The sequence below is a fragment of the Paroedura picta genome, chromosome 10 (genome assembly GCF_049243985.1).
Source record: "Paroedura picta isolate Pp20150507F chromosome 10, Ppicta_v3.0, whole genome shotgun sequence".
Lineage (NCBI taxonomy): Eukaryota > Metazoa > Chordata > Lepidosauria > Squamata > Gekkonidae > Paroedura > Paroedura picta.
This window is the reverse complement of record NC_135378.1, coordinates 84,676,090-84,689,065: the sequence shown is the minus strand read 5'-3', so window position 1 is coordinate 84,689,065 and position 12,976 is coordinate 84,676,090. Positions and strand designations below refer to the sequence as shown.

Genomic DNA, 12,976 nt, shown 5'->3' with positions numbered 1-12,976 from the left:
GAAAACCACTTCTTGTTATTGGTGCCATTGGCCAACTTGACGTGAGGCCAGTAGGAGGTCACTGGGTAAATCAAGATCACACAATCCAGCACAGGTTGCTCTGTCTGCACCCTACAAGTTGCCAAAGTGAAGTGAAGCCTCACATGGTTTAGTCCTACAGCCCCCCCCCCCCTTCCCCGTTCAGTCCCAGGCTGGGACCAAGGGGGGGTGAGTCAGGGGAGCCTTTATTCTTCCCAACGTGCCCGTGGCGAGTTTGGCCATCACAAGAGAGTCATGAATGGCCCCTTTTATACCAGAGCACTTTATAGTCTGTAGGAGGAGAGTGGGGCGTCAGATGACCCAGTTTGAGAAGGAGCTATTAGCCATGGGCTTTAACTCTTCTTATCCCTCATTACCTTCTTTGAAGCCCACCAGTTCAACCGTGAAAAGAGGATGCTTCCTAAGCAGGGGAGTTTTGATGTCAGGCTTCATCCAACTAGGTTTCCCAACACACAGGGCAACCGGAACATGAGAGGACACATGAAGCTACCTAATACAGAATGAGACCACTGGAGCTGGAGCACCACAGTCAGTACGGTCTACGCCAGGGGTAGTCAAACTGCGGCCCTCCAGATGTCCATGGACTACAATTCCCAGGAGCCCCTGCCAACATTCGCTGGCAGGGGCTCCTGGGAATTGTAGTCCATGGACATCTGGAGGGCCGCAGTTTGACTACCCCTGGTCTACGCAGACTGGCCGTGACTCTCCAGGGTCTCAAGTGGAGGTCTTTCCCATCACTTTCCACCTGGTCCTTTTAACTGGATATGCCGTAGATCAAACCTGGACTCCTTGATGTGCCAAGGAGATGCTCTACCACTGAGACACAGCTCCCGAGAGATATACCCTTTAAAATCACTAGGCAGAAACACCATCAATGTGGCATTAACTTGTAGAATGGCTCTACAACTTCATGGTTGGTAGTGGTTACCACCAGAAGAGCGATGCCCTCCATGAAGGAAAGCTTAAGCCAGCCTTTTTCAACCTAGTTGGGGATCCCTGGTGTAAGCAGATATAGAATCATCTAGTCATCTAGACTGGGTCATCTAGTCCAACCCCCTGCCCTATGCAGGACACTCACAATCCTGTCGCTCATCCACTGCCACCCCTTGAACCACAGAATCAGCCTCTCTGTCAGATGGCTCTCCAGCCTCTGTTTAAAAATCTCCAAAGATGGAGAACCCACCACCTCCCGAGGAAGCCTGTTCCATTGAGAAACCACTCTGTCATGAACTCCTTACAGATGTTTAGACCGAATTTCTTTTGAATTAATTTCATCCCATTGGTTCTGGTCCGTCCCTCTCGGGCAAGAGAGAACAACTCTGCTCCATCCTCTATATGGCAGCCTTTTAAATACTTGAAGACGGTTATCAGATCCCCTCTCAATTGTCCCCTCTCCTGGCTAATCAGACCAAGCACCCCCAACCTTTCTTCATACGTCCTGGCCTGCAAACCCCTCACCATCTTTGTCGCCCTCCTTTGGACACGCTCCAGTTTGTCTATATCCGTCTTCAACTGGGGTGCCTAAAACTGAACACAGTACTCCAAGTGAGAATTTTCATTTAATTTTAACTTGATTTTATTTTGAAATGCTGGCTCACATCTTCTTGTACTGGGGGCCCCTTGGAGAGATCTTTGGTTTCAGCCAGTGATTGCTCCTGCTGCTACTTCTGTTTCCCAGTGGAGACTGATTTTGGCATAATGCTGGATGTGCCAAAATTTTGCACTACAGGGGATTCAGTACAAGGATGGAATTAGAGGGCAACATTAGCCAGGTTTGTGTTGTCCAAGCCCTGATCTGGATAGCCTGGGGCTAGGCTGACCAATCTCACTAGCAGTCTTCAAGCAGAGGATACACACTTTTCTTGCATGCTTTAGGATGCTTAAGGCTAATCCTGCGTTGAGCAGGGGGTTGGACTAGATGGCCTCTATGGCCCCTTCCAACTCTATGATTCTATGATTCTATGAATTTGGAAGCTAAAAAAGGGTCAGTCCTTGTCAATGTTTGGATGGGAGACGACCAATGAAGGCCTAGATCACGATGCTGTGTCAGGCAACGGCAAGCTACCTCCAAACATCTCTTGGCTTGAAAACGACTTGGCTTGTTTCTGAAACTAAGTATTGAATGCCTTGGTGCAGACTTTCTGAACATTTAATTTATTTAATTTGTTTATTATTGGACTTCTATGACCGCCGCTCTCAGCGATCTGGCTTGCAGCGGTTTACAAGCAAGTAAAATACAGATCTGATCCATAACAATAAAACAACAATATCAATAGTATAAAAACCTCCCCATAAAATACCTCTAAACTCTACAATATTACAATGGTGGTAACAATTCACAATGAACAATTTTGATCACTGAGAAACCCCCGAAACATTCTTCAGGCTTCGAGAAACCCCAGAAGTGGACAGAATATGGTTGGGAAGCAGAGCTGTGTACCTTCCCCTTCCAACCCCCTCCAGTCCCATCATTTTGGGAGGGGTGTGTGTAGACATGACCACATATGGGTGTCTGACTCGATAAATGTTAAAATATATATATTAAAAAAATAATGAACTTCCAGCCATTCGGGAAACCCTTCCAGGGCTGTCAAGAAACCCCCGGGTTTCATGAAACCCTGCTTGAGAAAGCCGGCCTTAGTGTGCTACAGACATGTGCTCCAGTAGTGAGCTCACAGGCCCTTTCGTACCCCCATGTCCTTCTCATCAAGCAGCACTACAGATCCCTTTCACATCCCAAGACTCTACGGCCCAAAATATGCTGTAGGATGAATGATCTGAGAGCATGCTGTGGTTCTAGAAGCCAATCAATCCATCATGGCTTCGTTTCCCTGAGGAGCCAGGCTGAAATAGCTGCAAAGCGAATCCATCAACATCCCATCCCCGCTACCTCCACCAGAATCTAAACAAGCAGCCATGTGAGGTATGGATCTCCATCCAGACAAGGATAAATTCACGTTATTAATCAGAGAACGTCAGACGGAATACTGCCTTGGAAAAGACTCTTTGGCCAGGCCTCCCTGGTGGAACAGCTTCATCCGATGTTTGCTTGGCAGGCAATCTTGGGAGAGATAAATGACCTTATTTCCCAAACTGGTACCTCCCCACAACACACCAGGAAAAACATCTGGAAGCGTTTGTGTCCTAGGAAACTAAGTCATTCCTCATTTATGCAGTAGTTAATCAACGTAAGCTCCAAACAAGCCATGAAGGAGCTAAGGAGAGGTTCTTAAGGGCACAGATGTGCTGCTAGAGACCAAGACCAAGATAATAAATGCTACAGTCTTCACCATCATTATGCACAAGCAGGAAAGCTGAACAATGAGAAAGCGTTTGGGAGGTTGTTGATACCTAGAGTCAACCTGACAGCACTTAACACAAGTGCGAAACACACAGGATATAAGCAAAACAGAGTTGGAGTGGGGGGCGATTTTGATGTGTCAGGTGATCAACACTATTTTCTGTTTTCATAATGAATTGGGGGGAGGGGGAGTCATACATGTGTAAGAACTTCTCAGCCTTCTAAAACAGCTTCGGCTGATCCCCTGGAATCCAGCTGAGACCTCCAACCCAGACTAGCATGCATTCAGGATTTTCTTCGACAAACTGGGGGGGGGGGGGAGAGTTCTGGAAACAGGAAATAATTTTTCATGCATTAGGAACGAATTAAGGTTGAAAATGTACCAGCGCTCACACAGAATCAGGATTCAACAGCATAAAGAGATAGGGAGAATAGACAACTCTTTTCCAGAGAAACCTCTATGTTTAACCGATGGCAGAGACATAAGAGAAGGCCTATCCCAGGGGTAGTCAAACTGCGGCCCTCCAGATGTCCATGGACTACAATTCCCAGGAGCCCTGAGAATTGTAGTCCATGGACATCTGGAGGGCCGCAGTTTGACTACCCCTGGCCTATCCAATCAGGTCAATGGCCCCATCCAGTCCAACAAGCAAACTGGGTTTTCCCCTTTCTAATCTAATTCACTCTGTGAACTACTTTTAGCAGTCAAGTCGATAGCCCCTCAACCGGGCTGAAAAGTAACACCCCCAACCCAAAAGATACGCACCTTTTGTCTTCACTGGCTTGCTAAAGCCAGAGTTTACTGCTCCCTTCCTTTTAGGCAGGTGTGAGACACAACTCTACTGCCTGAACAAAAATGAATTTTGGTACCAGCAATTCGGCCACTTAACCCAGATTTCCTTTACCAAAGTAACTCAAAGGCACTAAAAGGGGAAACAAAGAAATGAAAGGTTTTGAGTTTTGCTTTTCAAAAGCCACATCAGCAAAAGGCACAGCTTCTGACATTTGCATTGCTTTACTATGTCAGGGCAATGTCCTTTAACCATTTGACAAAGTCTTCAGACTGTAAGTGACCACAGAATTAGAATGGCATTTAATAAGGCTTCAATGTGTGGGACAGCCCCACCTCCTCCCCAAACCAAGTAACTGGAAAGCTTTTATCTTTCTTTTATTGTTAACTGACATCAATGCAGAAGGACGAGACAGGACAGCGTAGGACACCAGTGGAAAAGACCTGCCGGTCAGCTCTCCCACGGTGAACGCAAGCGTGTACGGCAGCCATTATGAATGAACACGAATTCTGAAGACTCACTGGGGGCAAATTCTGATCTCATTTCACTCAGCACCAGAGTAAACCCTCCCAGGCTTCTAAGCAGTCAGCTGCTCCTAAGATATGCAGAAGTCTCTTTTTTTAAAAAAAAGGAAACCTACATAAGCTCCGTCATACAGTAAATTTCTGTTTTTGTGTTTTGTTTTTGCTGGCAATACAAGTTTGCACAGCAGCATTATACCAGATACTAAATCTTCAGGAGTGCATGGACCAAATTATGATTTTCTCCAGGGAGTCTCTCTTTCATTTCAGTTTAGACTAGCCATTCTTAACCTTTAATCCACTGGCACCATCCGAGGACACGTGACCAAATGTGCTGCCCACGTTAACTGCACACGAAAGCTCATACCTTGAATCAAACTTTGCTGGACTTAAAGGTGCCACTGGATTCACAGTTTTGCTTGTTAACTGCTTGTCTTTCTTTATTGTTCTAAACATCCTGTTGCCAGGGAGAATTTTGTTGCAAAACAGTTGCTAAAGCATTCAGCTGCTTCTGAAACCCATGTTGCTTTCTGAAAGAAGCTTTTTTACCTTCTAGGGCAGTGGTCCCCAACCCCCGGATCAGTCGGTATCGGTCCGTGGCTCCTCCTCGTCCTCCTCCCCAGCTTCTGCCTCGAGGGGCTGCCCTGCCACTCTGCTGCTGGCTCACCTTTGGTGCTCTCCAGCGGCCGCCATGGCTGGGGCTCCCCCTCGGCGTGGCACTGCGCAGCTGCTGCTGGCAGCGCCCCCCAGTGTACGGCGGGAAGTCAGGGGTGCCGGCAGGAAAGCAAGTGGAGCAGGGGCTCTGGCAGCGGCGATGTCCCTCGGCAAAAGACTACCCCCCCCCCGGGCTTCAGTAAAATTGTCAAGCGTTGTCACATCCCTTATTTTCTTCTCCTTCTTGTGATCAGCTGGCTGGTTTTGATCCGGGTGGGTAATAGTAAACTCCAGACTTTTATGTAACCCTCCGGGCCTGGTATGCCCATTTTTATTTTTCTTTATTTATTTTTACATTTCTAGACTGCCCCTATCAGCACAGCCATCTCAGGGTGGTTTACAGCACTGTTAAAAAGTACTATAGCCATGAAAAACATTTAAAAAATTAAAATGAGTTGACAATCTGCCAAACAATTGGTGATCTCCCCAATTAGATTTTCAGGTTTGGGGGCAGGCAGTGACTTGTGGGGTTGCAGCAGGTATATTTGGTACATTTATGCATCCGAACTGACCTCAACCATAAGCCTGGAGGAAGAGCTCCGTCTTGCAGGCCCAATGGAACTCAGTTAGTTCTGGTGGGGCCCTGATGTTCTCAGGGAACTTGTTCCACCGGGCAGAAGCCAGGGTTGAAACAGCCCTGGCCGAGACCGGACTGATCTCTTTTGAGCCGGGGATTTCCAGGCAATTTGATGTTGCGGAGTGGAGTGCCCTCTGGGGGACTTACTCAAATCGGTGGTCCCTTACTGACACTGTGTATGGCCTTGAAGGTAAGAACTAGGGTTATGCACTAGGGAGGGGCAGCAGCAGGTGCAGAGCTCTGCACCTGCTTCCAGGCACCAGTTGGCACACTGCCGCCAGCGCCACCCCTCCCCTCCTACGGCGCTGGCTGCCTCGGGCTTCAGTGCTCGAAAAGCGGCCAAAGTGCACCAGAGTGCGCAACCCTAGTAAGAACCAAAACCTCGAAGCGAACGTGGAACTCCAATGGGAACCAATGCAGCTGCCACAGGACCAGTCTAATATGAGCCCTCCATGGTGTTCTAGTGAGAACTCCATTACCTATGGGGATTTTCATGCAGGGAGTTTCTTCCCCTCATGCTTTCTAGTGGATCTGAAGCCGTGTTCTCTTTCATATCTAGAGCAACAGCACCTCCAATATGCTTCTCCCTGTTCTGGAGTTTATATCTAGGGCTATCAATGTTCCTCCAATGGCCATGCAAGGAGTCTTCTGCTGGCGGAAGAACCTCGTGCACCAACGGAAGGCCTCTTGTGCCAGCAGTAGTTGCTGCTGTTAGCAGAACGGAGCTGTGGGATTCAGCCCTACATATCTCAATTTTTCGAAATGCATTTAAATTTAAAGATTATCTGGTCAACATCAGATGTGCACATTTCTCTGCTGAACACATGCCGATCAAAAGTATAACGTAATCACTGCTCTCCAAGTGGATTAGCTTCCTGGAAGCTCAAATATGTGATTTTAATATACATGTAAGAGAAAGCTAATATTTGCTTTATCAAAATTGGAGAAATACAATACTTTTCAGCCAAACGCAAAGTGAATGTTGGACAGAAGGGGCAGCAGAATGGAAGGGGGTGCAGACAGAGCACAGGAAAAGGGATTTCTAATAAGATCCGTGGGGTTGAAATTTTTAAAAGTGGCAGAAAAAGAGGTCTTAATTATTCTCACAGCAGGAGCTCAGCACAAAGTAGAGGCAAGGACAGAAAGTACGAGAATGCTCTCCACTCTTTGGTGGCATAAACAGCCTGGTAATGGTGGAAGCCTTCAGGGAGCAAAAGAGTCAATGCGCATCAAACTCAGATACAAATTTCTGTAAAGTTGCCCCTGCTCTACAACTGGCAGGGTCTGCTGAGAGGCACCATCACTGTCACAACCTAGCTGATCCAGGGTCATCCTGTCTCTCTGCCCTGCCTGCAGGGAGCAGCAAGAGGATGTGCAGCTCAAACACATTTGTGCTGCCTGTGCATTTTTGCCCTTTACGCTTTCTGGTTCAGCCAGAAAGCACAGAGGAAGAGAGAGGCCAGCCTTTCAATCAGCAGGGAAGGGGACTGGAAGCAGCCAGTCTGAGACCGAGTTACCCTGTACACTCTTCACGGGGCAGAAAGATGTGGGGAGGGAGGGGAAAACCCTCCCCTCCTGCAGGTATTGTCTGGCCAGGACTGACTGGATAGGTAAGAGAGGCACGGAAGCAATGCAAGAGGCCAGGACTGCTGTGATAATGGAGACTCTGAGAGTCCTGGCAACATAGTATGTTTGAAAAAGAAAAAGGGAGGTTTTATTACCTACATGAAATCTTTATGCAAGATCATGCCTGTCACAGGCTTCTAAAAATTTGGACAGCCTAGGCTACTGCCCAGATTATGAACTATACTATGTAGGTGGCTTGGCCTGATATTCCAGACAAGCAACTCCAAACTTCTTTGGTAACAGGAAACACATGAGAATGCATGATGTATCTCTACATGCAGCCCCTGCCCCCTCCAGGTGGGCAATCAAATAAGGTTGGGGGCTCACAGAGAGTGAGAAAACCTAGGCTATCTTGGCTGTGATATCATATACAGCGCACGTTGGAAATAACCTCACTGTGTTGCTCTGCTATCTGAACAAAAACTTTATGGAAGAAGCCATTTTTACCATAGAGTTTTTGCTCCAATACTAGAGTGTTGTCATGTCACGATGACATCACTTCCAGCATGCTTCCTCAATTTCTGGTGAGTCACCCAACTGACCAGCTGACCCACAGTGGCGAATAGGTTCTGGGGTAGGGGGGGGGGACACACCCCTGCCCCCAAAGGGAGCCTGGTGTCCTTGCTATCAAAATATGGAGAAAAGTAAAAGTTTGACAGGAATCATTTAAGGCAGAACACACCTCCAGAAAGCAATGTCACTGAACCATGGTGTATCAAGTTTTGCCTTTAGGAATCGAAACTAAAAACAGGAGAAAACTCAAGTTTTTATTTAATAAGAAATATTCAATTAACTTCCATCACCTTAATTACCAAAGGTACATCATCCACCCAGCAGACATCTGGATCTCATAAAGGTTCTTCACGTTGTGCCACCTGCAAAAAAGAACAAAACAGGATTTTCAGGAAAACTTGTAAAGCAGGCCCCAATTTTGCTGTAATCCTAGTCCTATTTACATTGCTTATTAGATGACTTTTCCTATTGATTACATTGACTTGCAATGTGCTTTGGACAGCTAAAAGTCTGTCTTCTCTACCAGTTAGGGTCAAGGAACCTCTCAGCCAGCTCCTTCAAAGGCTCTCTCAGTGACTCCTCCTCCTATTAGCTGTCGTTAACTAGATTGTCCCCAAGGCTGTTGGTTCCAGCCAATAACCTTCGTCACCCTAGCGTAGCAAATGCCCAACCCCAATGGATCCTGGGGGAAAATGCTGCCACTAGCTTTGATCCTCCAGGGCGAGAAAGAATTGCTTCCTCGTCCCTTTGTTGACTGGTTGAGAGCCCTTCTCCCCCTCCCCCAATTCTGAACCCCCTCCAGGAGAGTTGGGAATGCGAGGGACGCTTGCCAAGAAGAAAAAGCTCACCAGGGCCTAGTCTGCATACACAGGATAATGCACTTTCAATGTGCTTTGGCAGCTGGATTTTCCTGTGCGGAACAGGAAAATCTACTTCGACAGTGCACTGAAAGTGCATTATCTATTGTGTGCAGGCTAGGTCTAGGACTGTTTACGCACCGGAGGTTTCATGCCAGGCTGGAGCTTTAGTCATAGCAGGTTGCCCCACCTCTTCCTGCACCCACATGGGGGAGCATTTGGCCTGGTGCGCCTCATCTGCCCCCGATTTGTGTTCCTGCACGGGAGCTGGGACAGTGAAGTTCCCATTGTGTAAATGGTCTAGAACAGGGGTAGTCAACCTGTGGTCCTCCAGAGGTTCATGGACCACAATTCCCATGAGCCCCTGCCAGCAACGCTGGCAGGGGCTCATGGGAATTGTAGTCCATGAACCTCTGGAGGACCACAGGTTGACTACCCCTGGTCTAGAAGAGTCCCCAGTACTGGCTTGAGTGCTTGCTCCATGAAGCATTTCCTTCTTTGAAAAATTAAGCCTCTCTTGTGAAAGTGGCTGAGCCAACAGCTTGGGCAGAGAAACACAACCGGAGGCAGGACGGCAGCAAGACGCATAGCAGGCCGCTACGGACGACAGACACCCAACCAGATAAATGGCCCCTGATTGATCCAGAGGGGAAAAAACGTTCCAGTGTTATGACTTCACTTGCACGAAGCGGAGAGACTGCAGAACGCCCAAATTCTTTCCCCTCCCGCATTTTAGGAGGACATTTCCGCAACAGGCCAACTATGACATAATTTATAATTAGGAAAAGGGAGAGGACAGTTACTAACAATTAGCTGCTGTCTATGGGGGGAAATTATCTGGTCTAACTCGCTATGGTAATCCTCGGTCGTCCGCTGCCTCTGCTTCCAGGCCCAGCCGTGTACGGAGCGGAACAGAAAGATGAGTTTTGAAGGCCCGCCTCGTTTATCTCTCTCCATCCAGCCTGGCTTCCTTTCCGCCTCCAAACTAGCCCCACTCCCTTTTATCTTCCAATCTGCCGTGGAGATCAAAACACAAGGCATCCCAAGTGTACAGAACGAACCATGTGCTCTGAACCAGGACATGACAGCCTGCCAGAGAAAATCAGGACCGTGTGCTTATTGATATTTCTAAACTCCTCTGAACAAGAGGCAGTTCCCCAGTTAGGCAAGCAGGGGAAACAGTACACCAAAGCAACTGCAGATCCTAGAATTGGAAGGGACCTCCTGGGTCATCTAGTCCCCCCCCCATACTATGCAGGATACTCACAACCCTCTCACTCATCCACTGTCACCTGCCACCCCCTTGAGCCTTCACAGAATCAGCCTCTCTGTCAGATGGCTCTCCAGCCTCTGTTTAAAAATCTCCAAAGATGGAGAACCCACCACCTCCCTAGGAAGCCTGTTCCACTGAGGAACCGCTCTAACTGTCAGGAACTTCTTCCGGATGTTGAGACGGAACAACTCTGCCCCATCCTCCATATGGCTCCCTTTTAAATACTTGAAGATGGTTATCAGATCCCTTCTCAGTTGTCTCCTCTCCAGGCTAAACAGACCAAGATATCCAGGGACGGTGTATTGTATGAAAACGACAATCATGAACCCACTGCAAAGGCCGGCATCATTACACTAGAAGTAAGCAGTAGGCCAGACCAATCTCTCCCGGGGACCAAGATATACATACATAACTATCCATCGATCCATCCTTCACCTGCCTTCCATATTGAGTTGCAATCCAGTTAAAAATACATAAAGTAAAACCCAAAAATTTAAAATCACAGTTGTGGACTGCTAGTCCTAAATATTCAAATGCCTTCTGAAGATCAAAAGCAAAGGACCAGACACTTCCAATTTGGGGGAGTTTTTCTACAATGGTGAGGCTGCCACTGAAAAGCCCTGCACTGTATACACAGCCAAAGAAGCATCTTTATTTGATGGCACAATCAGCAAGACCTTTTCCTGCGATCTTAATTCTTGGGCAGGAAGAGAACCATGTGCTTTGACCCCCCCCCCCGCTGAATGTGGCATTACTTCCTGTGACCCTGCAGAATATGGCATTACCAGGAAGGTGCCATGATTAGAAAAAAGGCTTTCCCTTCATCTACGACTGGACCTTTTCCAATTGGAGACTGAAGCCAAGATCTTCTGTAGACCCTCTACCATACAGCTGCGGTCCAACCTCACTTTCCAATGTGGTTACAGCACTGAATCTGGGAGAGCCAAGTTCAAACTGTCTCGAAGTTGGCTGGGGATGTTCTCGTTCTCTCTCTCTCTCCCTCCCTCCCTCCCAAGACCGCATTTGCCTTCTTTACCGCCGCATCACACTGTCTGCTCATATTTAGCTTACAGTCCACAAGTACTCTAAGATTGCACTTACACGCAAGTGTACCTCCCCCATCCAGATGCATGCTCCTCTTTTGTGTGACCCACATGTAGGTCAGACGGGCAGCAGTTCTCCAGGGTTTTAGGAGAAGGTCTTTCATATCACCTGCTGCCTGGTCCTTTTCACTGGAGATAGAGGGGCGACACCGGGACCCTCTGCGTGCCAAGCGAATGCTCTATCTCTGAGCTATGGTGCCTCCTGGTCATCTTTCCTAGGCACCTAATGAAGGCTCCAACACAAGACTGTTCTACCATAAGCCACACAATTTGAGTCCAATGGCACCTTTAGGACAAACAGAGATTGTAGATAAAATGGAAAGGGTACAGAGGAGAGCGACGAAGATGATCTGGAGCCAAGGGACCAAGCCCTATGAAGATAGGTTGAGGGACTTGGGAATGTTCAGCCTGGAGAAAAGGAGGTTGAGAGGGGACATGATAGCCCTCTTTAAGTATCTGAAAGGTTGTCACTTGGAGGAGGGCAGGATGCTGTTCCCGTTGGCTGCAGAGGAGAGGACACGCAGTAATGGGTTTAAACTTCAAGTACAACGATATAGGCTAGATATCAGGAAAAGGTTTTTCACAGTCAGAGTAGTTCAGCAGTGGAATAGGAGGTGGTGAGCTCCCCCTCACTGGCGGTCTTCAAGCAAAGGTTGGATACACACTTTTCTTGGATGCTTTGGGCTGATCCAGTGTTGAGCAGGGGGTTGGACTAGATGGCCTGTATGGCCCCTTCTATGATTCTATGTCAGCTCCAACTAGACAGTGCTTTTTACACACTGGGCTCATACACACACCTTCTCAAGCTGCCCACCATAAATTACGCTTCCCACCATTAATTACGCCTGAGCCAAGAGGCAAGATGGGATATAAACGTTTTAACAAATAAAAAAATTACCTGCAGACATAATGCCCCTTGCAGAGCTCTTTGATCTGAGAATTTAAATAAATTGGTGACTCCTGGCCCATGAGAAGTACGCCTGGTCTCAACCAGGGTCAGGGCCTTTTCGGTCTTGGCCCCTACTTGGTGGAATGAGCTCCCGGAACAGCTGAGGGTCCCGTTGGAGCTATCTCAATTTTGCAGGGTCTACAAGACAGCGCTCTTCCGCCAGATCTGGCGGCTCCTCCTCCAAATCTTCAAAGCATCAATTCTAAAAATTCTGGAACATCTGTTGCGATTAACATCTATTTCCTACCCTAGAGCACAGAATCTTGGTCAAGTTATTGAGCCTCAAGGGATGGCTGGGGTTTGTGTGTGTGTGGGATTGAGGATTTAATCTTTGTCATTGTTTTATTGTGATTTTATTTTTGTTGTAAACTGATGCCAGGGTAACAAATCCAATAATAACGAATAAACAAACTAACCAAGAAAAAGTCCAGTAGCACCTTTAAGACCAACAAAGATTTAATCAAGGCGTGAGCTGGACTCTAATTTTATTGTGCTACTTCAGACCAACACGGCTACTCATTTGAATCCAACCAAGAAAGAAACAGTCTGCAATTCAGGGGAAGGGAGACTTGAAAAAGGATGGGGCGGGCACATCAAGAGGCAAAGCTGGCAAGGAAGTCTTAAAAATGGTACCTTCGAAGCCACAAAGAAAAGACCACAATATCCTCCTCTGCTAACATCCTGCCAGCTTGATACCACTGGCTTGTTAGAA

General features: G+C 47.5%; 1 protein-coding gene across 3 annotated transcripts in view; it reads right to left on the bottom strand.

Moving 5' to 3' along the window:
* The window catches only part of PTPRA (protein tyrosine phosphatase receptor type A), a 125,384-nt gene that overhangs the window by 55,947 nt on the left and 56,461 nt on the right, over positions 1-12,976 (bottom strand). For all 3 annotated transcript variants that reach the window (XM_077301184.1, XM_077301186.1, XM_077301185.1), the window contains exon 2: positions 8,373-8,444. The gene's annotated coding sequence lies outside the window, so the exon portion shown is untranslated. The remainder of the gene's footprint in view (positions 1-8,372; positions 8,445-12,976) is intronic.